General features: G+C 40.2%; 1 long non-coding RNA gene across 1 annotated transcript; it reads left to right on the plus strand.

Moving 5' to 3' along the window:
• The first annotated feature begins 244 nt into the window (after window positions 1-244).
• LOC134479301 (uncharacterized) lies at window positions 245-2,726 on the plus strand. The gene is made up of 2 exons (XR_015623437.1): window positions 245-370; window positions 2,302-2,726. It is a non-coding gene; the product is annotated as an uncharacterized LOC134479301 (long non-coding RNA).
• Window positions 2,727-14,668: the final 11,942 nt, after the last annotated feature.

Below are 14,668 nucleotides of genomic sequence, written 5' to 3' on the forward strand. Positions count from 1 at the left end.
CCTGACAACCTGATAAAGTAAGAAAGAGAATCACCAGCTTGTTATTTTTAGCATATTTGTTTTGTCAGTCAAGCTGGCCTGCTCCACAGGGAACTTCTGACCCAGTGCTGCATAGACCAGCCCAGGGCTTCTCAGAGCTTTCACCTCACCATGGCAACACAAGCCCCTTCTGTGATGTGCCAGAACTATAGCCACTCCTTGTCTGAGGGAAACTCTAGGGGAGTCTTGTAAGGAAGCTTCCACATTCCAATGCACATATCACATGACAATGGCCTTTTTATTTTACTCACATGTACGTGAAATCTATGTAAAGAGCAAAGAATGTGGAACCAAGGAGTCACATGGCAAGATCCAGACCCTCGGGGATCCTGTAAGCATTACCTTACTCATCAAAGAGAACCAAGGGCCAGCTACAGCTCTTTGTCACTCACTGCATCTTTGAAAACCCCTCCTTGCTGCCTTGGTGTCTCCCTAGTTTATTGAACCACTAGTGTGACTCTGTAGAACACGTGTGTTTGCCAGGTCAGTGCCAGGCTGACAGTCTCAAATCTCACCTGATGCTCAGATGATGGACCTATAGTTCAGAGAATAGACCTATAGTTCTTCATAGAGACATCAGTGACTTCCACATGTAATTTCCACAGTGGTACTTGATCTGAGCCTGACAGTGAAGAATGCTAGGAAAAAACACTTCTCTTCATATGCCCTGTTTCTTATTTTGACTCTCCCCTGTACAGTAGGAGTATTTGAGGCCCAAAAAAGAAATGACTTTTATAGCAAGAATATAAAGAGAAAAAAGTAACCGGTTCATTTGCAGCTTTTGAATTTCAAAACAGACTTTTCAATCTGCTATCTGAAAAACTAGCTTGAAAGGCAAAGCTATCACTGGGGAATACTGGCCTTCCTAAGAAATAAGGGCTAACATGCTTCTGAAAGCCCAGCAAGTGTCAACCAGAAAGCTTTGAAAAAAATCAGGGACTTGGGAGTCAAAGCCATGAAGAAATGCAAGAGTTCATTTGCATATTTACAAGGTCTAGGCATTGGCAATGAGGGAGCAAATTAGACTGTGAGTTTGGATTACGGGTTTGACATGATGTAGAATCATCTGACTTTACATCATGCAAGAGTTCAGTAAGGGGTCACCTTGACAGGATTGGTCTACAGGAATGAAATGTCCGTGGGAATTATCTCCACTACATTAATTGGCATGAGGAGTCCTGACCACTGTGGGTGGCACCATTTCCTAGGCAGGGGATGGGGAAAGTGGGCTGAGCACAGACGTATTAATTCACTGCTCTCTGCTCTTGTCTGTGACATAATGTGACTAGCTGCTTCAAGATCTTGCTGCCTTGATTTCCTGAAACAATGGACTGTAAACTGGAATTTTGAGCTAAAATTAACCCTTTCTCCCCTAAGTTGTGTTTATATTTTATCACAGCAATAGAAACAAAATGAAGACAGACCCCAGTGTAAGTCATTGGCAGTTAACAGGAACTGGGTGGTAGGCTACCTTGCTAGAATGAGCTGGGACGTGGCTGTTTGTCCTAATGTTCTCCCAACACTGTGAGACAAGATATGAAATCTTGATCAAGGTCAGACAAGTGCCATGACGGAAAATGGGCCAAAAGCATCTATAGAGACCAAGGTACTTAACAACAGGCAAACATACTGACAAATTAGCTGTGTGCAGATACAAAGCTGGGTGAAACAATCCGCACTGGTTAATGTACTTCAAAATAACGGAGAAAATCCTGCAACTGATGGGATTTGATGAATGAACAAGTCACAGATTTGTTTCTTCCATTAGCTAGTCTTTAAAGTAGGATGAGTGATGTATACAACAGTAGAGCCATGTTCTGCCGCATGGCTAAGTTAGGCCTGCACATCTGCTGTACTTCCCTGAACTGTCTCATCTCATTTCATTGGATGAGAGGTTAGATGGCTACCAGCTGACATAAACATTCATAGAAAAACAGCACAAGTAATACCCTTGCCCTAAGGAATTGAGTGTCTAGGAACAAGGTAAGGAAAGGCCCCCTAACCAGTGTATTAAATCAATCAACGGATTAAAGACTTTGCCCTTGGCTGGCACTATTGGGAAGTGATTAAAAACTTTAAGACAGGACTCTTCTTTGGGGGTGTGCCTTAGAGAGATTGTGAGACCCCAAGCCATAATGTAAGGAGCTCCAGTCCTGCCATTTTGTAGTTTCAATTGGAAATATCTGCCACACAAGATCATGTGTCTAATGCTTTATCCTCAGTGAATATCAATATTTTAATGTGGCCTGGATACTTTTCAAGGTCGCAGGTGAACTTGGAGTTTTCACATGGTGCTTGTTTTCCATGAGTGAAAAATCTGTGGGGAGAATTCCACTATGATTTCCGCAGAGTCAAGTTATGTATAAGAGATTCCCTCAGGAAGCCTCATCGGGCTATGCATGAGGCTGTGAAGGTAACGCCATAGCTGCAACAGACACCAGAGAATCCAGGATGTGGGAGATGCACGAATGTGGACCAGTTCTTGAGGAAACCAGCAGATATCGGATGAAGCCAGTTCTGAAAGACACTATGTATTTCAGCTGACACCACCATAGGACTGGGTCTGACAGAGCCCACTGGGACCCACTGATAACACCCTGTGCTCCAGATATTGCCTGCCAGGCTGCAGTCTTGATGCTTTCCTGGTTCTTCTGTCTGGAATGAAGATGTCTCCTTCGTGCATTGTACATTGGAAATTTGTAACTTTCTTTTTTATTTGATAGAGCCTTAAAATTAAGAGTTTGCCTTCAGTATCAGAAAATACTTTGGTCTTTGAGGTTTTGAATTACATTGAAACTGATAAGACTGGGGCCTTTTGGGGTGTTTACATCCTGAGATGGCCATGAGCCTATGGAAACAACTGCATTGTGCAGTTCGAAAGTAAAAAGACTCCTAGAGGTTTTGAATACTTGTTCCCAGTTACGTGGCAATATTTTGGAAGGCTATGGGGCTCTTAGAAAATAGAACACAGCGGATAGAAGAAGGTCACTATGGACGGGCCTTTGACGGTCACAGGCTGGCTCCGAGTTTTTGCCATTTTCTGTGTCCTGGTCTTCCACTAGATGAACAGTGATCATGTGAACAACAGCTACCAACGTAAACTCTCATGTGCCTTCCCCACTGCAAAGAGTTAAAAGGACAGGGACCATCAGCAAAACAGCATTCTTTTCCTTAAGGAGATACTAGAAAGTATTTGACCACAAAGATACAAAACTCACTAATACACACTACACTGGTCTGATCCACACCCCATATGACAGGCCGGCATGCAGAGCCTGTGTGAAACACACCCCACAGGTCAAAGTGAGTCTTTCTCTTTACAGCCAATCAGCTGTGTTTGCCAAGGTGTGGCATGATATGAGATACACACTACTACATTGGGTCAAGACTTCTGTCTGGAAAAGGTGGTACTGTCTCCTCAAAGCGAGTAATGGGGATGCTGTCAAGGACTGTAAACAAAGTAACTGGATCTTTTTTTTTTTATTTTGGGTGTCTATTCTCTGCTGACACTGCAGCAGTCTCCATCCTCACATGCACTCATCCACTTCAAAGGCCCCCATAGCCTACTGCAAGCCAAGATAGGAAGAACGGATACAGTTATAATGAGGTTGTGGTCAAAAGCCAAAGAAGGGCCCAATCTTTCCTGTTAATTACCCCATCCCCACTCAGGAAAGTTCTAGACAGGTGTTCATGGGGAACAAATGAAGCATGCTGGTTTATTGATAATCACACAGGAATGATTTGCAAGGAGCTCTGATTAAAGGCTGAGCTCAGTAAGGGTTCAGGTCAAAGTGAGGTCTCCTATTTACTTCCTCCCTCTCATCTCTAAGTGTTGCAGCTGAGATATTTGTAACTGTCTCCTGGGAATAAGAGAAATGGGTGAGCTCATAAAAAAAAAGTTAGAATGGAGATCTGACCCTTTTAGGCATAATTAACCTCAGTCCGTTTGTGGCCTAATCAAAGTCTCAGGCACTGACCTATAACTTTAGCAGCAGGGATTTGTGCCTGAAACCCCAGACCTGCCAGGGAACAGGACCAGCAGAAGTATCCATTCCACCACCATTGCTGGACTTTGAGCTGTGCCTTAATCTACAAGTCTAAAAATCAATCAGATAGCTGTAACCCATGGAGGGAAAGACAGGGAACGTTTAGGGACTTCTTTCTGAAAGTGATGCTGTGAAAATCTCTTGTGGAAAGGAATGGCCCAATCAGCTTGGAACTGGTTAGATTTGCCCTTGAGGTATGGCCTTGACCTGGGGAATTCTGGAAGCTGACTGTAGGAGTGGGCACCAAAGGGGTTATCCTACCTTTGCAAATTCTGAAAGAAAGTCTGTGGAGGAAAATTGTTGCATGGGGAGAGAGGTAACAAAGAACTTTCCGGATCTTCTCAAAATGCATACCCTAGAGACTACTTGTATGTCTCCGGCTTTCTTGTAAGATTGTTCTGTTCTTTCTTGTAAGCTTATTTGTTCAAGCTGGAACTTGAATAAAGTTCCAGTGCCACTGTCTCTGACACAGGAGAATGGGAGGTGGTCCAAGCCCAGTTTCAGGTAAGTCTTTATAGAGGCAAGAAAGGGGTAACTAGCTTGGTACACATCTGATTGGGGGCCACTATGGCCTTTAATGTAATTGGCTGGTGCTGGGGGTCAAACCATAAACTTAACCTCTCCTTTCCTCCTCATTGGTGGTTGTTAGAAAATCGTGTCAGGTGCAGGCTTGTAATCCAGAGGTGCAGATTTGTTGTAGAATAACCTGGAAACTGGTGCTAGAATCAGGTCCTGTGGGGTAGCCTGGAAACTCGTGCTAGACACGGGTCTTGTTGAGGGGTATCCTGGAGACTGGTACTAGGTGCCGGCCTATGAGTTAACTTGAGTTCAACCTTAGACCAGGTTCTCTAAGATGGGATCTCAACCCAAAGATCTGCTCTCTCCGAATCATGTCTAGGATGATCTGTATGAAAGGTCAGTTCAAGGTGGAAATGCAGATATTCCCATTATTATGCTATAATTAAGTATAATTGAATACTTATAAATTAAATTATAAGCAAAGTTTAACCATTTTTACAGAACTTTATCTCCAAACACTAATTTGTGGTCTGTTTTATACTATTTGACAATGAAAAGCTACATTATTTCTCTAGGCAAATGAAACATTGTGGCTACATCTAATCCTTATTTGAAAAAGAAACCCTACAGGTGCTGCTGTGTATGAAGTGGGGAGCAGGTCAGACTAAAAGGGAGATGGATATGGTCCTGTATATATTGCCCCTTCTGTCAAATTGGTCATGCCGAGAGACATCCCAGTCACTCTCAGGTGCCACTGTCCCTATGCCTCCCTGGCACAGTCTTCAAATCCTGGTTTAAAATGAACACAATGGCAAAGAATCAATATTCCTTCATTATTTTCTTGAAATTTATCTAAACTTATCCAAAAGTAGCAAAAGCAAGGGAAATCAAAGGAATAAGGTCCATCAAAACTCAAATCCCTACTGTTATGCTTTGAATGTTTGTGTCTCTCCAAAACTCATGTTGAAACTTAACGTCCAGTGTAATAGTGCTAAGAGATGAGATGTTTAGCAGTGCTTAGACCAAGAAGGCTCTCCCTTCAGGAGTGAGACTAACAGCTTTACACAGGGTTCTACAAGATTCAAAAGAACTAGGCAGGCCTTTGTTCCCTTTCTCCATCTGTGCACAGAGCATCAGAGAACCACGATGAAAGCACAAACTGTATCCTCGCCAGACCCCAAACATTCCTCTTGAGGTTAGACACCACCTCTAAAAGTTTAAGAGATAAATTGCTAGTAATTATAGATCAGTCACTGTTAAGTAATTTGCTTTAGCAGTTCACATCCCTATTCCCTGTATACAACAGATATAACAGAGAAGGAAGGATTCTGGAAGGAGCTCAGGAGGAATCTAGGCTATATTCTGCCTGAAACTTCCAGAAGGTCTGAAGTAACACATATGGTGCTTGAAAGAGAAGGGTACATGCCCACACATGCTCATGTGCAAGCACACAGGTACACGCGTGCGTGTGGACACACACACATACACACACACACACACACTCACACTCACACTATGATATAAAGTATAGTAGTTTAGGATCTCCAAAGTGGGGATGAACTGAAATCCAAGAATCATGTGCCATATTCTCAGCCTGTGTCCACAGAATTATGGTAATAGTTCTGTAAAATGCAGGTAATAGTAAAATAAATAAATAATAAAAAATGACAGTTTGCCTTTACTGAGTGAAATCTGAATAAACTCACACATAAACCATAAACCAGAGAAAATGTATCTATTCTAAATAGCTTTGGCCACTCCAATATATATTTAGTGAGTTAAAAGATATGTATCTTAAGCTGAACATGCTACCTCCCACATGCATAATCCTAGCATTTGAGAGGCAGAGGCAAGAAGGTTCTAGGACTAGACTGGGGTACATGATGATATTCTATCTCAAGAAAAAGAAGGAGGGGAAGGAGGAGGAGGAGGAGGAAGGGAAGGAAGGAAGAAAAGAAGGAAGGAAGAAAAGGAAGAAAGGAAGGAAGGAATTAAGGGGAAAGGAAAGTCTTCCTCATTCTCTTTGCCGCAGATGCAAATGACAGCAGGCATTTCCTTGAAACCAACCAACCACACTGGCCTGGAAAAACACTAGGATACCTTGACTCTCCCTCCTCTCCTCCAAATCCAATTTCCCAGTCTCATTCTCAGCTCTGTAACAAAACACCTGCTGTGGCCTCTCCCTCTCCCTCTCCCTCTCCCTCTCCCTCTCCCTCTCCCTCTCCCTCTCCGTCTCCCTCTTCTACAATTACCAGGGGACTAAGAAGATACTGGTGGTACACCCTGCTTTTCTCCCTTTTGTGATCCCCCTCAGCACACCCACCTTCTCATCCTCATTTAGTGTCACCTCCCAATACCTTGAAACTATTCTTCCCAGAACCTTCGGTGGCCACACCTAGCAGGATCCCAAAAGAATACCCTACTAGGCAACTTATGACTTCCATGTCCTTAAGAAAGGGCAACGAAGAATATAGAATAAAACACCCATCCAATAGAGACAAGACCAGATATCAGCACCTAGAATTACAATCATCCCAAACCCAGATGCTTACACACCAGGTTAAAAAAATAAATAACAACTAGGACAGTATGTTTTGAGTATCAAAACACAGCTGAAGCACAAGACAAAGACTTTAAAATAGTCTTTATGAGTGTGTTAGAAGTACTTAAAGAACATATGAATAAAGCCATTAATGAAATCTATGTAAACACAGAACACAGATAGTAGAACAGTCAAGACATTGAAGTGGAAATAGAATCAATAAGTCCAAACTGAGAAAAATCTAGAAAAGAAAACTTGAAAAACTTGAACAGGAACCTCAGAAGCAAGCCGTACCAACAAAATACAAAAGATGGAAGACAGAATCTCAAGCACTGAAAACAGGATAAAAGAAATGGTTAGCTCAGTCAAATAAAATCTGGGACACTGGGAAAAGACCAAATCTACAAAAGAGGAGGAAACCCAGGTCAAAGGCACAAAAAAATATTTTCAACAAAATTGTAGAAAAAAAGTTTCTAACCTAATAAAGCAGGTGCCTATCAAGATAGAAGAAGTTTATAGCACACCACATAGACTTGACCAAAAGAGAGATTCTCCATGGCACATAATAATCAATCATTAAACATACAGAATGAAGAAAGAATATTGGAGGTTAATCATACCCAAGAAAACACAAGAAGTAGATATTCTCAGACCAGCAAATCAAAAGGGGGAGGGGCAAATATATCCCAACAGTGAAATAATAAAGAATAACAACTGTTGCTCATTGACAGCTTTCAACATCAATGGTCTCAATTTCCCAGTTACAAGGCACAGCTTAATGGAATGGATTCAAAAACAGGATCTTTCTTGTGCATCCAAGAAACACACCTTAATATCAAGAATAAACATCTCATTCATGGTAAAAGGATGGAAAAATATTCCAAACAAATGGACACAAGAATCATGCTGGTGTAGCCATTTTAACATTTGACCAAATAGACCACACCAAAACTAACCAGTAGAGAACATGAAAGACACTACATATTCTTCAAGAAAAAACCTATCAAGAGGAAGCTGCGATTTTTAACATCTACAGTTACACAAGTTCATAAAAAAAAAGAAAGAAAGAAAGAAAGAGAAAGAAAGAAAGAAAGAAAGAAGAAAGAAAGAAAGAAAGAAAGAAAGAAAGAAAGAAAGAAAGAAAGAAAGAAAGGAAGGAAGGAAGGAAGGAAGAAGGAAAGAAACTACTACTTCAACTAAACACTACTTCAACTAAAATCACATATTTACCCTAAAACAGTGATAGTGGGTGACTGAAATACCACACTCTCACCAAAAGATAGGTCATCCAAACAAAAACTAAGTAGGTGCCATGAACCACAATTACTTAACAGATATTTACAGAACATTTCACCCTAAGATAAAAGAATATACCTTCTTCTCAGCCCCTCAACAAACTTTCTAAAAAATGATTGTGTACTTGGACATAAAGCAAGACTCAACAGACTCAAGAAAGTTGAAATAGCACCTTACATCCTATCTCATCACAATGGATTAAAGCTAGATAGCAATAACAATAGAAACAACAGAAAGTTTACAAAGTCATGGAGACTGAACAACTGTCTACTCAATGAAAAATGAGTCAAGACAGAAATTAAGAAAGAGAGTAAAGACTGTAGAGTTGAATGAAAATGAATATACAACATACCCGAACTTATGAGACGCAATGAAGGCAGGTTTAAGAGGTAAGTTTATAGCACTAAGTACTATATTAATAAAAAAAGAAATAAAAAAGAGAGGTCTCCTACAAGTAGTTTAACAACACACATGAAAGCTCTAGAGTAAAAAGAAGAAATCACATCCCAGAAGAATAGATGTCAAAAAATAATTAAACTCGGGGCCAAAATCAATAAAATAGGAGAAAATGCAAATAATCAAAAAGATAAAGAATTTGTTCGTGGAGAAAAGAAAATAAGATTCACAAAACCATACCCAAATAAAAAGCAGAGAGATAGTATCCAAATTAACAAAATTAGAGAAAACAAGGGGGAACATATCAATAGACACTGAAAAAATCAAGAGATTATGAAGGCATTCTTTTTTTTTTATGTTATGACTTCATACACATATATTTCTTTTTCAAATAATATATTTATATTAAATATGCTTTTGCAATATCAATCAATTTTGCAAGATGGCTTTTATTTTTTTTTATTCATTTTTTTTTATTAACTTGAGTATTTCTTATATACATTTCGAGTGTTATTCCCTTTCCCGGTTTCCGGGCAAACATCCCCCTCCCCCCTCCCCTTCCTTATGGGTGTTCCCCTCCCAACCCTCCCCCCACTGCCGACCTCCCCCCATAGACTAGTTCACTGGGGGTTCAGTCTTAGCAGGACCCAGGGCTTCCCCTTCCACTGGTGCTCTTACTAGGATATTCATTGCTACCTATGGGGTCAGAGTCCAGGGTCAGTCCATGTATAGTCTTTAGGTAGTGGCTTAGTCCCTGGAAGCTCTGGTTGCTTGGCATTGTTGTACTTTTGGGGTCTTGAGCCCCTTCAAGCTCTTCCAGTTCTTTCTCTGATTCCTTCAATAGGGGACCTATTCTCAGTTCAGTGGTTTGCTGCTGGCATTCGCCTCTGTATTTGCTGTATTCTGGCTGTGTCTCTCAGGAGCGATCTACATCCGGCTCCTGTCGGTCTGCACTTCTTTGCTTCATCCATCTTGTCTAATTGGGTGACTGTATATGTATGGGCCACATGTGGGGCAGGCTCTAAATGGGTGTTCCTTAAGTCTCTGTTTTAATCTTTGCCTCTCCCTTCCCTGCCAAGGGTATTCTTTTTCCTCATTTAAAGAAGGAGTGAAGCATTCACATTTTGATCATCTGTCTTGAGTTTCGTTTGTTCTAGGGATCTAGGGTAATTCAAGCATTTGGGCTAATAGCCACTTATCAATGAGTGCATACCATGTATGTCTTTCTGTGAGTGGGTTAGCTCACTCAGGATGATATTTTCCAGTTCCAACCATTTGCCTACGAATTTCATAAACTCGTTGTTTTTGATAGCTGAGTAATATTCCATTGTGTAGATGTACCACATTTTCTGTATCCATTCCTCTGTTGAAGGGCATCTGGGTTCTTTCCAGCTTCTGGCTATTATAAATAAGGCTGTGATGAACATAGTGGAGCACGTATCTCTTTTATATGTTGAGGCATCTTTTGGGTATATGCCCAAGAGAGGTATAGCTGGATCCTCAGGCAGTTCAATGTCCAATTTTCTGAGGAACCTCCAGACTGATTTCCAGAATGGTTTTACCAGTCTGCAATCCCACCAACAATGGAGGAGTGTTCCTCTTTCTCCACATCCTCGCCAGCATCTGCTGTCACCTGAGTTTTTGATCTTAGCCAATCGCACTGGTGTGAGGTGAAATCTCAGGGTTGTTTTGATTTGCATTTCCCTTATGACTAAAGATGTTGAACATTTCTTTAGGTGTTTCTCAGCCATTCGGCATTCCTCAGCTGTGAATTCTTTGTTTAGCTCTGAACCCCATTTTTTAATAGGGTTATTTGTTTCCCTGCGGTCTAACTTCTTGAGTTCTTTGTATATTTTGGATATAAGGCCTCTATCTGTTGTAGGATTGGTAAAGATCATTTCCCAATCTGTTGGTTGCCGTTTTGTCCTAACCACCGTGTCCTTTGCCTTACAGAAGCTTTGCAGTTTTATGAGATCCCATTTGTCGATTCTTGATCTTAGAGCATAAGGCATTGGTGTTTTGTTCAGGAAATTTTTTCCAGTGCCCATGTGTTCCAGATGTTTCCCTAGTTTTTCTTCTATTAGTTTGAGTGTGTCTGGTTTGATGTGGAGGTCCTTGATCCACTTGGACTTAAGCTTTGTACAGGGTGATAAGCATGGATCGATCTGCATTCTTCTACATGTTGCCCTCCAGTTGAACCAGCACCATTTGCTGAAAATGCTATCTTTTTTCCATTGGATGGTTTTGGCTCCTTTGTCAAAAATCAAGTGACCATAGGTGTGTGGGTTCATTTCTGCGTCTTCAATTCTATTCCATTGGTCTATCTGTCTGTCCCTGTACCAATACCATGCAGTTTTTATCACTATTGCTCTGTAATACTGCTTGAGTTCAGGGATAGTGATTCCCCCTGAAGTCCTTTTATTGTTGAGGATAGCTTTAGCTATCCTGGGTTTTTTGTTATTCCAGATGAATTTGCAAATTGTTCTGTCTAACTCTTTGAAGAATTGGATTGGTATTTTGATGGGGATTGCATTGAATCTGTAGATTGCTTTTGGTAAAATGGCCATTTGTACTATATTAATCCTGCCAATCCAAGAGCATGGGAGATCTTTCCATCTTCTGAGGTCTTCTTCAATTTCTTTCCTCAGTGTCTTGAAGTTCTTATTGTACAGATCTTTTACTTGCTTGGTTAAAGTCACACCGAGGTACTTTATATTATTTGGGTCTATTATGAAGGGTGTCGTTTCCCTAATTTCTTTCTCGGCTTGTTTCTCTTTTGTATAGAGGAAGGCAACTGATTTATTTGAGTTAATTTTATACCCAGCCACTTTGCTGAAGTTGTTTATCAGCTTTAGTAGTTCTCTGGTGGAACTTTTGGGATCACTTAAATATACTATCATGTCATCTGCAAATAGTGATATTTTGACCTCTTCTTTTCCGATCTGTATCCCTTTGATCTCCTTTTGTTGTCTGATTGCTCTGGCTAGAACTTCAAGAACTATATTGAATAAGTAGGGAGAGAGTGGGCAGCCTTGTATAGTCCCTGATTTTAGTGGGATTGCTTCAAGTTTCTCTCCATTTAGTTTAATGTTAGCAACTGGTTTGCTGTATATGGCTTTTACTATGTTTAGGTATGGGCCTTGAATTCCTATTCTTTCCAGGACTTTTATCATGAAGGGGTGTTGAATTTTGTCAAATGCTTTCTCAGCATCTAATGAAATGATCATGTGGTTCTGTTCTTTCAGTTTGTTTATATAATGGATCACGTTGATGGTTTTCCGTATATTAAACCATCCCTGCATGCCTGGGATGAAGCCTACTTGATCATGGTGGATGATTGTTTTGATGTGCTCTTGATTTCGGTTTGCCAGAATTTTATTGAGTATTTTTGCGTCGATATTCATAAGGGAAATTGGTCTGAATTCTCTTTCTTTGTTGTGTCTTTGTGTGGTTTAGGTATAAGAGTAATTGTGGCTTCATAGAAGGAATTCGGTAGGGCTCCATGTGTTTCAATTTTGTGGAATAGTTTGGATAATATTGGTATGAGGTCTTCTATGAAGGTTTGATAGAATTCTGCACTAAACCCGTCTGGACCTGGGCTCTTTTTGGTTGGGAGACCTTTAATGACTGCTTCTATTTCCTTAGGAGTTATGGGGTTGTTTAACTGGTTTATCTGTTCCTGATTTAACTTCGATACCTGGTATCTGTTTAGGAAATTGTCCATTTCCTGAAGATTTTCAAATTTTGTTGAATATAGGTTTTTATAGTAAGATCTGATGATTTTTTGAATTTCCTCTGAATCTCTTGTTATGTCTCCCTTTTCATTTCTGATTTTGTTAATTTGGACGCACTCTCTGTGTCCTCTCGTTAGTCTGGCTAAGGGTTTATCTATCTTGTTGATTTTCTCAAAGAACCAACTTTTGGTTCTGTTGATTCTTTCTATGGTCCTTTTTGTTTCTACTTGGTTGATTTCAGCTCTGAGTTTGATTCTTTCCTGCCTTCTACTCCTCCTGGGTGTATTTGCTTCTTTTTGTTCTAGAGCTTTTAGGTGTGCTGTCAAGCTGCTGACATATGCTCTTTCCTGTTTCTTTCTGCAGGCACTCAGCGCTATGAGTTTTCCTCTTAGCACAGCTTGCATTATGTCCCATAAGTTTGGGTATGTTGTATCTTCATTTTCATTAAATTCTAAAAAGTTTTTAATTTCTTTCTTTATTTCTTCCTTGACCAGGTTATCATTGAGTAGAGCATTGTTCAATTTCCACGTATATGTGGGCATTCTTCCCTTATTGTTATTGAAGACCAGTTTTAGGCCGTGGTGGTCCGATAGCACGCATGGGATTATTTCTATCTTTCTGTACCTGTTGAGGCCCGTTTTTTGACCAATTATATGGTCAATTTTGGAGAAAGTACCATGAGGAGCTGAGAAGAATGTATATCCATTTGCTTTAGGATAGAATGTTCTATAAATATCCGTTAAGTCCATTTGGCTCATGACTTCTCTTAGTCTGTCGACATCACTGTTTAATTTCTGTTTCCATGATCTGTCCATTGATGAGAGTGGAGTGTTGAAATCTCCCACTATTATTGTGTGAGGTGCAATGTGTGTTTTGAGCTTTAGTAAGGTTTCTTTTATGTATGTAGGTGCCCTTGTATTTGGGGCATAGATATTTAGGATTGAGAGTTCATCTTGGTGGATTTTTCCTTTGATGAATATGAAGTGTCCTTCCTTATCTTTTTTGATGACTTTTAGTTGGAAATTGATTTTATTTGATATTAGAATGGCTACTCCAGCTTGCTTCTTCTGACCATTTGCTTGGAAAGTTGTTTTCCAGCCTTTCACTCTGAGGTAGTGTCTGTCTTTGTCTCTGAGGTGTGTTTCCTGTAGGCAGCAGAATGCAGGGTCCTCGTTGCGTATCCAGTTTGTTAATCTATGTCTTTTTATTGGGGAGTTGAGGCCATTGATATTGAGAGATATTAAGGAATAGTGATTATTGTTTCCCTTTATATTCATATTTGGATGTGAGGTTATGTTTGTGTGCTTTCATTCTCTTTGTTTTGTTGCCAAGACGATTAGTTTCTTGCTTCTTCTAGGGTATGGCTTGCCTCCTTATGTTGGGCTTTACCATTTATTATCCTTTGTAGTGCTGGATTTGTAGAAAGATATTGTGTAAATTTGGTTTTGTCATGGAATATCTTGGTTTCTCCATCAATGTTAATGGAGAGTTTTGCTGGATACAGTAACCTGGGCTGGCATTTGTGTTCTCTTAGGGTCTGTATGACATCAGTCCAGGATCTTCTGGCCTTCATAGTTTCTGGCGAGAAGTCTGGTGTGATTCTGATAGGTCTCCCTTTATATGTTACTTGACCTTTTTCCCTTACTGCTTTTAATATTCTTTCTTTATTTTGTGCGTTTGGTGTTTTGACAATTATGTGACGGGAGGTGTTTCTTTTCTGGTCCAATCTATTTGGAGTTCTGTAGGCTTCTTGTATGTCTATGGGTATCTCTTTTTTTAGGTTAGGGAAGTTTTCTTCTATGATTTTGTTGAAGATATTTACTGGTCCTTTGAGCTGGGAGTCTTCACTCTCTTCTATACCTATTATCCTTAGGTTTGATCTTCTCATTGAGTCCTGGATTTCCTGTATGTTTTGGACCAGTAGCTTTTTCTGCTTTACATTATCTTTGACAGTTGAGTCAATGATTTCTATGGAATCTTCTGCTCCTGAGATTCTCTCTTCCATCTCTTGTATTCTGTTGGTGAAGCTTGTATCTACAGCTCCTTGTCTCTTCTTTTGGTTTTCTATATCCAGGGTTGTTTCCATGTGTTCTTTC

This window comes from Rattus norvegicus, chromosome 6 (genome assembly GCF_021556685.1).
Source record: "Rattus norvegicus strain SHRSP/BbbUtx chromosome 6, alternate assembly SHRSP_T2T, whole genome shotgun sequence".
Lineage (NCBI taxonomy): Eukaryota > Metazoa > Chordata > Mammalia > Rodentia > Muridae > Rattus > Rattus norvegicus.